This window comes from Pinus tabuliformis, chromosome X, assembly GCF_031772625.1.
Source record: "Pinus tabuliformis cultivar Carrire ecotype Pingquan chromosome X, CPIR1, whole genome shotgun sequence".
Lineage (NCBI taxonomy): Eukaryota > Viridiplantae > Streptophyta > Pinopsida > Pinales > Pinaceae > Pinus > Pinus tabuliformis.
The window spans coordinates 1555808301-1555822632 of record NC_142308.1 but is presented as its reverse complement, the minus strand read 5'-3'; positions in this window follow the sequence as shown (position 1 = coordinate 1555822632).

Here is a 14332-nt window from a genome sequence, read left to right as displayed (position 1 = left end):
AAAAAATTAAATCTCCTTAATTTCGGGCGGAGATCATGGGTTTTACTTGTTGATTACCCATTAGTGCCCGTGGCCCAACTGTTCCTAATGAATTCCCAACTAAAAAACTACTTTGGGAGAAGTATAAAAAGGCCTCAATGGGAAGGCCTAAATGAGGAGAGAATAGAGAGAAAAATCACTCTGCTGAGATTATCCCTGATCAGGTTGAAGATCCTTGTGCTTCTAGCACTTCCCCCATTACAGGAAACCCTTGTTTCCTTGAGCTATGATGTCTTTTCACTAATTGAGATATCCTTTTGTGAGTCATGGAAGGAGCTTTTTGAAGACTTGGGATTGGACGAATTCAGAGGATGGTTCCGCTCGGAGCCTACGAGAGGAAGATTCAGGTGATATCATTCCTTGTTTTACTTTAGTTATCTGCAATAAATAAACATTTGTCTTGTTCCCAAAATCAATCTTCTTCATGCTTATGATGTTGTCATTATGGTTTACATATGAATAGTTGTTTTAATTGTATAACTAACTACCTTTCAATATGCTATGAAGTTGATTTCTATATGATGCTTGGTCCATATACTGCTATGCTTCTTTAAATTGGTTGTTTTGCAGGTTGAAGGATCAAAAGGAACTCCAAGAGGGTTTGGACCTTGACTGGATCTACCCAAACGAAGGACCCCAGGTGCACCTCTCTTCGTGTAGTTTGCTTATATTAGTGTCATGGCTGTATGGAATGCTTGTTTTTCATTGTAGATAACCCCCGCTCTGCTAGGGTATTGAGCCAAGACCCTAGGGGACTTTGTCCCTCAGCAATGGGTGCTAAGACTTGGTGGCGATGGCTTACAAATCCTACCACCAATTGGGCCATCCTATGGAAGGCCAAATATGCCCCCATGACTCCTTGGGCCTCTCTCTTATGGCTCTCAAGCAATCTTAAAGGGTCTCCAATGTGGAATAAGGCCTGGGAAAACAGATCGTTTATTCAAAATCACAGTTTCTGGGAGATTGGCAATGGTCAACATGCTTTATTCTGGGAGGATGCGTGGGAGCAATGCCCTAGCCTGGAAAAAGAGATTTACAGGCCTGTTAAAGAATACCTGGATGAGAAAAATAAAAGAAAAGTAAAAGATTATTGGAAAAATACTGAAACTTCTGATTGGAGGGACTGGAAGAACCTCATATACTATCTTCCAATCCATCTCCATCAACCTATAAACTCCCTTAATAAGGAGCTCATCAACAGGCAGATTCAAAGGATGGACGGTCTGGACATTCTGAGATGGGGCTCCAAACCGAAAGGAACTTTCAACATCAAAGAAGCTTACAACCTTTTGAAAAATCCGACCTCTACTCAAGTGGACAACAAATGGAAAAAACTATGGAGTAGGAAGCATTGGGCGAAGATCAGTCTCTTTCTTTGGCTGATCACGCACAAGAAAATTCTAACTTGGGACAATCTTCAAAAGAAAGGTTTCAATGGCCCCTCTGTTTGTAGTCTTTACCTCTTTGACTCTGAAACGACCAACCACCTCCTCAACACCTTCCCTTTTGCTTCCATCATTTGGTCCTGGTTCCTGTTAGTCTTTGAGACCTCTGACCGCTCCCTTGATTCCATTCACAACACCTTGGAAAATTGGCGCCCAACCTTCTCTAGCCAACCTCTTATCAATCTGGCTTGGAACCTTCTTTCGGGCATTATTTGTTGGGCTCTCTGGAAGGAGCGCAATTCTCGAACTTTCAGGAATGCAGCCTCCAAGGAGGAGCATATCATTCACAACATCAAGACAACTATGCAAGAATCTGCTTCCATTGCTAAGCTTTTGGACTCCCCTCACCCTCCAACTATAGCTGAATGCAGGATCCTTAATCTTCTTGATCTTCCCATCACTAGAAATGCTTCTTCTTCCCAGTCTGTTTCGATCAATCCCTCGTATTTTACTATCTGGCATCCTCCTGAACAACCTTTCCTCAAGCTGAATTATGATGGGGCATCCAAAAACAACCCTGGCTTAGCAGGCTTTGGAGGTGTTTTTCACAATTCTATGGGATCCATCATGTGGATTTACTATGGTAATTTAGGCCATACCACCAATAATGTAGCCGAGCTCCAAGCACTAGCCAGGGGTCTTGTCATTGCCAAGCAAAACAACTATTGGCCCCTTTTGGTCGAGGGAGACTCCAATGTTGCTACCAAAGCTTGCCGAAAACTGCAGCAGGGCCGCAGCGTGGCTAAAGTCTATACTGGATAGCATCTCAACCGTATTCTTCAGCGAATTAACGACATCATAAAAGAAGCAAAAGGGGTTTTGTTTCAAGCGGGTAGACGAAAGGCCAACAGCATGGCTAACTACCTGGCCAACCAGGGGGTAACAACCCAGGATCAGCTCGTGTCTCAGGATTGGAATTCTTTCGAATCACCCGAAATCAAGAAGGAGTGTACCATAATCAATATCAATGACCTGCACAAGGCAAGCGTCATATTGTAGCCACCCAATTAGCCTATCCATTATGACAGAGTACTCATTTGAAGATTTATCATGTTCTCCGAGCACAGGTCGATCCTAGATCAGATCTCCTTGGCTCGTTCCCCTGCCCTGCAATTATTCTCCACCTGATCTCATTAAGTCGATCGGCATGCATCTTCGCTTCCCGCCCGTTGCTAGCCCGTGCTCGCATTTATCCATAAATACCCCCCACTCGGCTCTTTTTCCTCATTTCCCTGCTGAGTTTTGCTGCCGTCTGACCTCCCTCTTCCCGGCCCTGTTCTCTTACAGAACCTCTCGGCGTAGGTTCTGCGGCCTTCCCATTCAGGCACTTAGTCTGCGAATTGCCCCCGTTCCCTTTGAGCTTAAGCACCCTGTCATGGCCCCTCATCACAGGCATCCTCCCCCTCCTCCTATTCGCCGCAACCATACTGCCTAGTGGGAGAACCCCTCTCGTCACCCTATTACCAGGGTGGAGATTCAAGCCAGAAATGTTGCTCGTCACTTCAAGGATATCACCCCGGAGCCAATGGTACGCCTGAACGATCGATCAATATTGATGACCTTTTCAATGATGATGATGATATGCCGGCTCCTTCGGGTTTGTAACTTTTTGTTTCTATCTTGTTTTGGCCTACTCATTAGGGTTTTTTTTGCGTCAAGCCTGTGTGCTCACAGTTGGAATTCTACCCTTGCTATCGATCTCCCCACCCAACGTCTCTTCCCTTGTTTCTTTTTTCCCTGGGTGTGGGATTGATATCACGTTTTTCTAGTCTTTGGACAGCTTCCTCAATGGCCTTTTTGTAACTATATTTTTCTGCTTTTAATGTGAATAGTAACTCCCAATTTACAAAAAAGAAATAATGCCTCCATTTCTTCAATGACTGCACAACTGCGTAGAACTCCTTATCATAAGAAGAATACTTCTTTTTGGAATCATTTAGCTTTTCACTAAAATAATTTATTGGTCTATCTTCTTGGCTTAAAACACCTCCAATTGCTTCTCCGCTGGCATCACACTTTACTTGAAAAGGTTTGTTAAAATCAGGCAGAACCAAAATAGGCTTTTCAGTGATTTTCTTCTTTAACAGCTGAAAAATTTTCTTTGCTTCAGCAGTCCATTTAAATGGCTATTTGTCCTTCTTTATGGTCTCAATAATAGGTGCATTTATCTTACTAAAATTCTTAATGAATTTTCTATAATAGCTAGCAAGACCGTGAAAACTTCTTACCTCAAAAACACTGTTAGGTGAAGGCCACTCCATGATTGCCTTGATATTCTCTAGATCCATATTCAACCCTTCAACAGAAATAACAAAACCTAAGTACACTAGCTCTTCTTTCATGAATGAACACTTCTTAAAATTCAACAATAATTTCTCTTGCTGCAGCCTTTGTAAGACATAATTGAGATGTCTTATGTGCTCCTCCTTAGACCTACTGTAAACTAATATATCGTCCAGATATACTATTACAAACTTACCAATGAACTCTTTAAGAACTTCATTCATGAGTCTCATAGATGTACTTGGTGCATTTGACAACACAAAAGGCATTACTCTCCACTCATATAATCCCTCATTTGTCTTAAAAGCAGTTTTCCACTCATCCCCTTCTCTTATTCTTATCTGATGATACCCACTTTTAAGATCTAGTTTTGAAAAATACTTTGCTCCACTCAAGCAATCCATTAAATCCTCAATTCTAGGCAAAGTAAATCTATACCTGAATGTGATTTTATTGATGGCTCTTGAATCTACGCATATTCTCCAGCCTCCGTCTTTCTTTGGACTCAGCACTGTTGGCACTGCACAAGGACTCAAGCTTTCTCTGATCAGCCCTTTGTCAAGCAATTCTTGCACCTGCTTCCTAACCTCTTCATTTTTTGTAGGAGTCATTCTGTAAGATGCTTTTTTAGGTAGAATTTCTCCAGGTATCAAATCTATATGATGGTTGATTCTTCTAATGGGTGGTAATTCATTAGGCAAATCATCAACAATAATATTACAATATTTCTCCAAGATTTCTTGAATTTCAATGGGTAAATCAAAAACTTTAGTAGAAGTCATTATTACCTTGGGCTTGTAAATTACAGCAAAATTTACCTCATTCTCTTCAATCTGCTTCAAGTATTCCTTTCCTCCAAGTAACAGAGTTTTTGGATCAGCCTTCTTTCCTGGTACATCTTCTTCTTGTAGAGGCATCAATGTGTGATTGACACCATCCTTTCCAAACTTGTAGGTGTTTCTTTTTCCATCATGCATGGCTCCTCTGTCATATTTCCAAGGTCTTCCAAGAAATATGTGACACATATCCATTGGCATTACATCACAAACGATTTTGTCTTTATACTTTCCCACCTGAAATTCCACTTCACACTGTTCATTTAGCAACAGTTGATGTCCCTTTTGCAACCATGACACCTTGTAAGGTGTTGGATGTTTCATTGTTTTCAGCTTCAATTTCTCCACCACTTCTGTAGAGACCAAATTATCAGTGCCGCCACTATCAATGATCATCTGGCAACATTTCCCTTGGACTTTACGCACTATCCTGATTAAAGTCTTTCTTTATGATGGTTCAACCATCTCCTTTGCTGGCTTGAGCAAAACTTTATTAACTACCAAAGATTCTCCTCTCTCTGGTATATTTTCTTCTTCTCTCACTGCTATTGCTAGTGCTTCTCCCTCAACTTGAGCAACAATGGCATTCCTCTGATTTTTTTCTACATTCTCTGGGCACTCAAAAGCTCTGTGTCCCAGCTTGTTACATCTGTAACATCTTATTTCTTTGCCTCTTCCTCTGCCTCCTCTTCCTCTAGAAAAACTCCCTCTACCTCTTGCATCACCTCCTGTGGGTGCATGCTGGGTTGAGCTGCTGCTAGCTCCATATTTAGGTGTTCTAGATCTCCCTCTACCACCTTGACTTCCCCTTCCTCGGAAAGTACCTCTCCCTCTGGCAGACTGCTTCCTCATGAGTTTTTCTTCAACTTTCAGTGCTATCTGATAAGCTTCCTCTACTGTTTTAGGAGACAGTAGACTTTTATAATATTGAATGTCCATCCTGAGACCATTCATATATCTAGCCACCTTCTCATTTGTATCCTGGGCTTCTCCAACTCTTATGCTTACCTTGTAGAATTCCTCTATGTATTCTTTCACTGTCATAGACCTCTGTCTAAGATTCTGCGTCTGTCTGAACAAGTTTTGATGATAATTAATTGGCAGAAACTTACCTCTTAGATTTGCTACCATCCTGCTCCAATTCTTGATTGGTTGCATGCTAAGTCTCTTCCTTTCTGCCTGCACACCATCCCACCAAAGCGCTGCATGGCCTTTTAGCTTGGTGACAACAAACTTCACTTTCTTCTCATCTTCTGTTTCTTCATAGTCGAAGAATTTCTCCATGCGATTAATCGAGTCTATTAATTCTTCTGGACTCAATCCTCCTTCATATATTGGAACCTCGGTCTTTGGCCTAGCTGTGGATCTCAACACTGACTGAAAGAACCTCATCTCAGGAGTAACTGCTATAGCTTCCTCTTCTGCAGCTTCAATCTCAGGTTCACTAACATCCCCATCATCTATATTTATGCCTGTTGTTAATGCATCCAATCTATCTTGCATCTGTCGCACAACTTCCATTACTTCTACATTTGCAACAGGCCATCGTCTTCCACCACGTCCTCATCCTCTTCCAAATCTGAAAGCCATAGTAACTTTCCTTCTCCTGCTTCTGAGATTCAATCCAATGTCAGCTGACTGCTCTGATACCACTAATGGTGGCCTGGGTGCAGGCAATATAGACAACCTCACAAATATGTCTGAAATTTCTTTAATATTTGGCCAATTTCCCCCTCTACTTGAATTGGCGTATCAGTCATCTACATCCACATGGGTTTTTCTTAAGAATCAACCCAACCCTTATTATCGATGCAATTTTATTACACAGAGTTCCTTATACTCTACCGAAACTATTATTCCATGGGAATTATAAAAATATACTGTCAGTAGGCTTTTCAAATGGAAATAACACAAATAGCGTTAATACACTATCGCGCTTTAAAACACTATCGTGACTCATAAACAATCTTAGTGTTAATTCCAAAGGAATTACACTATCGGCGCGGTAATATTCAAAGTATTGCGTTATACGCAATATACACTATCGGCCCCTTTCAATGCTCCTTCTCTGATGCGATAACATGTGGTGTTATCGGAGATCGCAATCAGCGACTCCACTGTTCCAAAGCCCTGGCTCTTCCCGCTCTGACCTTGTGATGCGATAACAATCGCGAACCCAATAACTTATTAAAGCCCCCCTATAACGTTTTGTCTTCGGTAGTGTAACGCTATCAGATTTCAGCATTTTCAATGGTCTTCCGCTCCACTTGAGGTTCTGCGATGCGATATTGGTTTGGACCCAATATGGGTAAGAACCAAATCTAATAAATTTCAGATCCAGAATTATGCTTCTGGGTAAGGAAATTTCTCGATTTCTCTGTGTAAATAGAGTTTGGCCATAGAACTCTATAAAATGTTGCAATAAGCCTGTGTTCGCCGATATGAAGGGAAAACTCCCCAATAGGTCTAATATTAAGAGTTAATTGAAAAACAACAATTGAATCTCCATTAATACACACGGAAAACAACAGAACCAGAACTGATACATGCATAAAATACCAATTAATAGAGAGTCACTAATTCCGATGAATAGAGAGAGGTTTTTGTAGATGGTAATGCTTCGAGGCTCGACTCCAACTCTGAGCCTCCTGTCATTTTATTTATTATCAATAGATAAAGCCTTCTTGGCCATTATCCTTTACAAAAGAATGCTTTTACATAGAGTGATTTAAAGTGTAAAGCTTTGTTACAGCTTATCCATAAGCGATTATTTTAGCATGATTTATTCTTAACTCTATTCTTATCTTAAACTAGGAAAGCATGAAAATTGCTAGCTAAAGGACCGCACTCCCTTGCCTGTAGATTTTTTGGATTTTTGGAATATGTTTGAAGATTTTCCCTCTAAGTCACATGCTCCTGCATCACAATTCGACATTGAAGAGGCAACTGTCAGACACTTTAGCAGACAATTTGAAAAATATACACAAGTTTTTTCATCGCAGATGGAGTTCATTGACATCATTCCTAAAATGTTTTCTGCTGTTGATAATGATCACCTTGTACGACCGATTACGAGGGATGAATTAACTATAGTTTTGAAGGACTGTGCAAAAGAAAAAAACTCAGGCCCATATCGCTCGGGGGTGGAATTATTCATTCATTTCTTGTAGCTGATGATCTCAGATTTTTTTGAAGGTTGCTAAAGAGTCAACGAATCTTGGTCACATATCTAGGGTCATTAATGCTACTTTTATTTCTCTAATCTCTAAGAGATATAATCCCAAGACTTACATATACTTTCAACCAATTTCGCTTTGCAATTCCATTTACAAGATGATACCAAAATTAATTGCTTCTAGCCTTAAAAAGTCTTTGTCTCCTCACAAATCTCCTTAACAGTTCAGTTTTCTGGAAGGTAGGCAGATACAAGATGCCATTGCTATAGCTCAGGAATGTATTCATTCCATGAAGGTATGGAACATGAAGGTATGTATGCTTAAAGTAGATTTAGTCAAAGCCTATGATTGTGTGGATTGGGAGTTCCTGAGGTTGGTTCTGCATAAGATAGGCATTGGACCTCATATCATTAGATGGATTATGGCATGTATCAATTCAACCAATTTTGCATCTATCATCAATGGCTTCCCATCTCAGTTCTTCAGAGCTTTCAGGGGGTTACAACAAGGTTGTGCCCTGTCATCTCTCTTATTTCTTATTGTCATTGATTACCTGAGTCGTAATGTAGGGGACACGAGTAATAGGGGTTTGATATTGGGTGTGCGAGTGTCAAGGCACATTTCCATCACTCATTTGATGTTTGTTAATGACTTATTATTTAGATGCAAGACAAATTTGGATGAATGGGTGCACATTCAAAAGATTCTTATGTATTTTGGTGAGGCTACAAGTTTATATATGAGTAAAACAGTATTCTAATTTCCAGAGACAAAGAGGCTTAGGTGATTATGGAAATATGCAATTTATTTGAGATATATTCCATACATTTCAATGAAGGGTTTGTATAATATTTAGGTTTTAGATTAAAACCCAATAAGTATGGCATTAAGGATTGGGACTCACTGATTGATAGATTTGGCAACAAATTGGTTGGATGCTCTCATAGATGGTTATTTTATGCAGTCGAGTTACCCCAACTTCCAATAACCCCAGGCTACTCCACTCACATCTCCGTATTAATGTCAAATTCAACACTATTTTATGAAACATTAAAATATGCATTCAACTCAATAATATGGCTTTACTTTGATAAATTCCATTCTTTTTCTCACCTCATCCAATTACAGATGCTTCAAATTAACAAATGATGCAACAGGTAGGTCAAACAGACATTTAAAAACCAAACACAAAATCCTCCAAATTTTCTATGCAATCGCTATGAAACTATTTCATAGCACCCATTAAAATTTTGTAGGCACTACGAAATGATTTCGTAGCACCCGCTAAAATTCTGCATTGCAGTTTCTAGTGAAGATGAAATGAATTGACCTTGTTCTTAATTGACTCTCCACAACCTTGAATGGATTCTTGATGCAGTAAACATGCCTTTCTTCACCAGGATTGTGACACCATAACAAATTTTCCAATCGAAAATCAATCAAAAAGGCATTTTGACTATAGAAGAAAATAAATTTCTCTATTCTAGCATAACAACACTCGAATTTTTGTAACAACCATGCATTTTCTATGCCATAACACAATGAAATTTCCTCCACGGGGTTTTGAAACCATTATAACAAAATACAGAAGAATCGTGAACAACCACACAACAATTGATGCCATAATGTTCATATTTTTAATGTGAATCATTTGAGTAAGCCATAGGTTCTCAAAATAACTAGTTTACTATAAAATCCTCACATTCACTACTCTAGAACGTAGTGACACATTCCTCCATAGATTTTGAAACCATTTCAAAATAAATACACAAGATACATTAACAAATCACACGGTTGAGCTACAAGATTTGAATTCGTAATAGAATTGACTCAATAAGTCACAAGTTTTCATAAAATGACCAATATCAATGCACACGGATAAAAATTATGAATTACTAACATTTCACAATAGGAAATGATTCAGGTTAACTGAAGAACTTTAATTCATTTAATGGTCACACAACTTACAACCCAACATTGTTGTTTATTACGCCATTCACACATAAATACCTTCAGTTCACACAGATTGAATTTACAAGGTTTGCAAAACCTTAGAACTGTAGTTACACAAAAGAATAATGAATTCCTCTTTTCTCTCCCTCTCTCCTATCTTCTTTCGGTAGCTTCCCCTCTTCACTTCTTCTCCTTTGCAAACACTCTTTCCTATTGTTTCCAAAAAGAAACCGATCATGGCAACCAAAAGTCACAAAGGGTGAATTGTTTCCCCTTCTCCACATAATAAGGGACTTTGAAAAACTATATTTACATTAGAAAATAATTTATCCAACTTATTATAAAAATCAAAACTCGCCTTCTAATATAAATATTTACAATTTTGTACAAAACATTTAAAAATTCCTCCTAACATTACCATGTGACCATCCCATCACATTGGTAAGCTCTTTTCCAGACTCTCACATCTTATGAATGGTCTATGCACATGCATCAGACTCCCAAGGAGAAAACGATCCATGGTCTCCTAACCACGTGTTGATGAAGTGAATCTTCCTCGATCCCAAGCTTTATTTTCTAGCCGGTCCTTCTTCTTATTTTGTTGTTGCACCACTATTTTCTCCTGTTGTAGTCTTCGTCCTTTGGTGATGAAAAAATGATCTACCATTTGCAACATGTTGTCCTTTATTCTCCTCTTCCCTGCATACCTCTTTTATTGAGGATTATTCTTCAATCTTGATGTCCAACTTATCCTTGGGCTAGCTCAAATCACTGCTTCCTTGTTGAAATTTATCACTACTATCATTTATTAACACCCTGGTTCTTGAAGATAAGTCTTCCATTCCTCTATCTTCCTTGAATATCTTGTATCTTTGTGGGGGTTGATCTTTGCTACCCTCTACTAGTTGTTATGTTTCCTTCACGGAAAAATTATTTTTCATTCATCCATAGTTGTTTAGGAAACTTGTATGTCTTTCCTCCTACAACCCTTTAGTAAAGATATTATTGTCTCCTTGCTGAAACACAATGTTCTTGTCCTCTAACTATTGCATCTCATCCTTCTTCTCATCCAAATCTTCATAATTTTTATAGTTGCCATCTTCTATATTTCTCAGCCAGCCATTATTCTAAAAATTCAATTTCAAAATTTGTATTGACACAAGGAAACTGTTCATCGCATTCTACCTCAATTTCTTCAGGTGCATTATACAAAAAAATTACCAATCAAACAAGAACTATTACCTCAAAACAAGAACTCTAACAAAAAAAATGAAAAAATAGCCTGAAAATGAAAAGTGTTGATGCTGGAATAATTTTTTTTTTCTAGGGTTAATTTTCAAATTTTTTTTTTTAATAAATGGAAGTAAAAGTCAAAAACACCCTAAAAACAAAAAGTGTTGATGATGGAATAATGCCCTTTTTTCGAGGTAAATTCTCAACATATTTTAATAATGATGTTAAAGATAAAATATCATGACTTTGAAAACTCTTAAAATTCCAATGATAGGCATGACATTAAAGATAAAATATCAAGTCTCTAAAAAGTATTAAAAGTCCAATGATTTTCAGACATGGTATTAAAGATAAAATATAATGTCTATGATAATCCTTAAAATTTCAAGGATTTTCAGGCATAGCATTAAGGATAAAATATCACCTCTATGAAAAGACTTAAATTCGAACAATTTTCAGCGATTGTTTTAATATTCTTTTAAAAAATTATTACTATTTAATTTATATTAATTTATTTTTATTTCAAGTTTATCATATTAATAACAATTTATTAAATATAATGTCTTTATTATATAATATAGGAAACACTTCAGTTATGACGAATGAATAACTTTACAAAACAAATAAATTTATATTTGATTTTGGAGTTTTTTATACTCTCTGCATTACACATTTTTTTTTTTGTTGGAAATTTGTGTAAATATTTTATTTTGAAATAATTTTAAGATTTTGAAATTTGCAAATTGTTTTTTAGAAACTATATTTTATTATTCAGAAATATATAGATTTTAATTCAATTTTTATATATAATAATAATAATAATAATTTTTCTCGAAATTATATCACCTATTCTAAAAAAAACCTATTTAATTGTCACATACCTCAGAACACTACCTCAATTTTTTTTTTCTATTTAACCAGTCTTCATTAATTATTCCTTAACTCTTGTCTTCGCCAATTTGATTTCTATTTCGAGTGTCAATTTCTTCAGTTTGGCTTAGCTAGGAAATAGATGAATATTATGACATCGACATTATGGTTAAGGTAATGTTATGATATACGTCTAGTCTGACTTCATTCCTAATAGCATGGTATCAATCTTATCAATCTTCCCCATGATGTGCCCTAAGTCTTACCCAACTTATTGGACCTTACAATCAACAATATAATGCACTTGCCTCAAAAGATACTTGTATTATTTTCCTCCTTTAATCCTTTTACATCTAAATGGCCACACGTGCTCATCATCCATAGTTCAGTTTAAACATTCTTAAATTTAATGACTCCTCACCATAGACCTTAATGGCATAACTAAACCTCTCAGTTTATTGTTATTAAAGGTCATTAGGATTGTTTAAATTCATTTACACCTAACTTCTGCTGCACCCATGTGGCCGCTGCCACCATGGCCAATGAACTAGGGACAACGCCCTTCCATCGCATGATATTCACATGGGTCATATGCTTACTGGTAGACAGTTAAGATCTATTGTCCCCATCCAATGATGTAGCTCTCTCCATGCAAACCCTAACATTGAATAACCTTTTTTTTCCTGTGTCATTCGACATTTTCGCCTATTCTGTGTAGTTTCCATTGTTGGGTCTCGTTTTCTCAAAGCCTATAGTTGGTAGAAGCTTCAATCTTACAGGTTTTCTGGGATTCCATAATCTGGAGGAGGTTTGACACTTATAGAGCTCAAGTAAGACCGATAGTGGTTACCCTGGTGCACTTCCTGCAGTAGTTATTCCCCGCTTGATGATTTTATTCGACATTTTTCGGATTTGGTTATGTAATAATCCTCAGTTTCCATATTTCCTCAGGTATATATCTCCCCCTCTGGGTGCCATCATCACACTGTGAATGTTGGGATTCCTCCTTAGAAGAAAATACTTGGTGATCCTTGGTGAGCTCTTCGGTTTATCTTACGACGTCATTTCTGCTTCGAGTAAACAAATCCTTTTGGTAAAGCCTACCCATAGTTTGTGAATTACCCATTTTAATTTATGGGTTTGTTTATCCCTTCACCAGTTTGGTTTGATACATAGTTTTGGGTGTAGGAAGGTAGGGTTTTCTGGAGGTAACACATAAGGAACTTGTGAAAGTGTCGCGTTCCTCAAACCGTATTTTGCTTACTAAGACATAAATCTTTCTATGAGGCCCTAAATGTCAGGTCCACGAGCTGACACGATTATGTGAGATGAGACAAGTCGAAGGAAAACTCGGTTTTATGTGACGAGTCATGTGGTTTGGTTTTATTCGACAAGTTATGTGGAGGGCGAGTTCGATTTTATGCGACAGTGGGTGACATTGGTTAAATGTGACAAATTGACATGGTGATGAGTCAACAAGAGTGTCGAAAAGCCAAAAGGTAGAATAGGCTAAGTGTTGGGTGTTGTGGAGAACTTGTACGGTTGGATGACATATGGTTGGGCCGATGTGTAGAGAGACCAACATATGACTAGGCCAACCTGAACGAGGGGCAAGTTAGTGAAAACGAATGGTCAGCGTATGATCTAAAAATGAGATCTTAGATTACTTTTAAGGTATTACAAATGCATGTGCATGGATTAGCCTATATTACTTAGTGCAACGGATCAATAAGATTGTGAATAATATAGACAATCAAGCAATTAGAGAAGCATAATAGACAAACACACATAAACACAACAAGTTTAATATGGAGTTCACCCAAAACTCTTGGGCTACGTCTCTTGGTCCAGCCTTCAGTGGTGACCTCTCTATTATGTCTTCAAGAGCAGAGTTTTACAAAATGTGAGCTCAAATTGAGTCTCAACACATAGATACAAATAGCAGGAGCTCGCTTGAATCCCTCAAGCCTCTCTGAGTACATAGACTCTTTCTCTCACTCTTTCTCTCTGTTTTCTCTCTCTCTCTCTCAGTACTGCTTTCCCCTCTGTCTCTATCAGTTTGTGGCTTTAAAGCCAATCGGCGCTGTCTATTCATTTCCCCTTCTTGAGCTTTTTGGTTCCAGGCCTCTATCTGCTCGAATCCCCTTCTGAGCGTTAGAAATCATGGAATAACGTCTTCAGGGAAGGTGGCCATCTGTTCTGCAATGGAAGGGACCATCGGGCCTTTGAAATCCCCAAAAATAGCATTTTCTGTTTACACATAGAAATACTGTAAAGCACGGGAAAAATCCGCCAAATCACTGTTCATCGGACTTCAAATATTATGAATTTAGCTCTATATTCCATTGGGTCCGCCTTTAAATTGCTATCGCATATCCGCCATTGATTTGAGTGATCTTGATCCAACGATTGAGATTCATTTCGGGCGGTGAAGGCATATGGAGATTACCCGCCCCGAAAAGGTGCTTTTCTCCTGCCACGTGTCAGTTAGTCGATT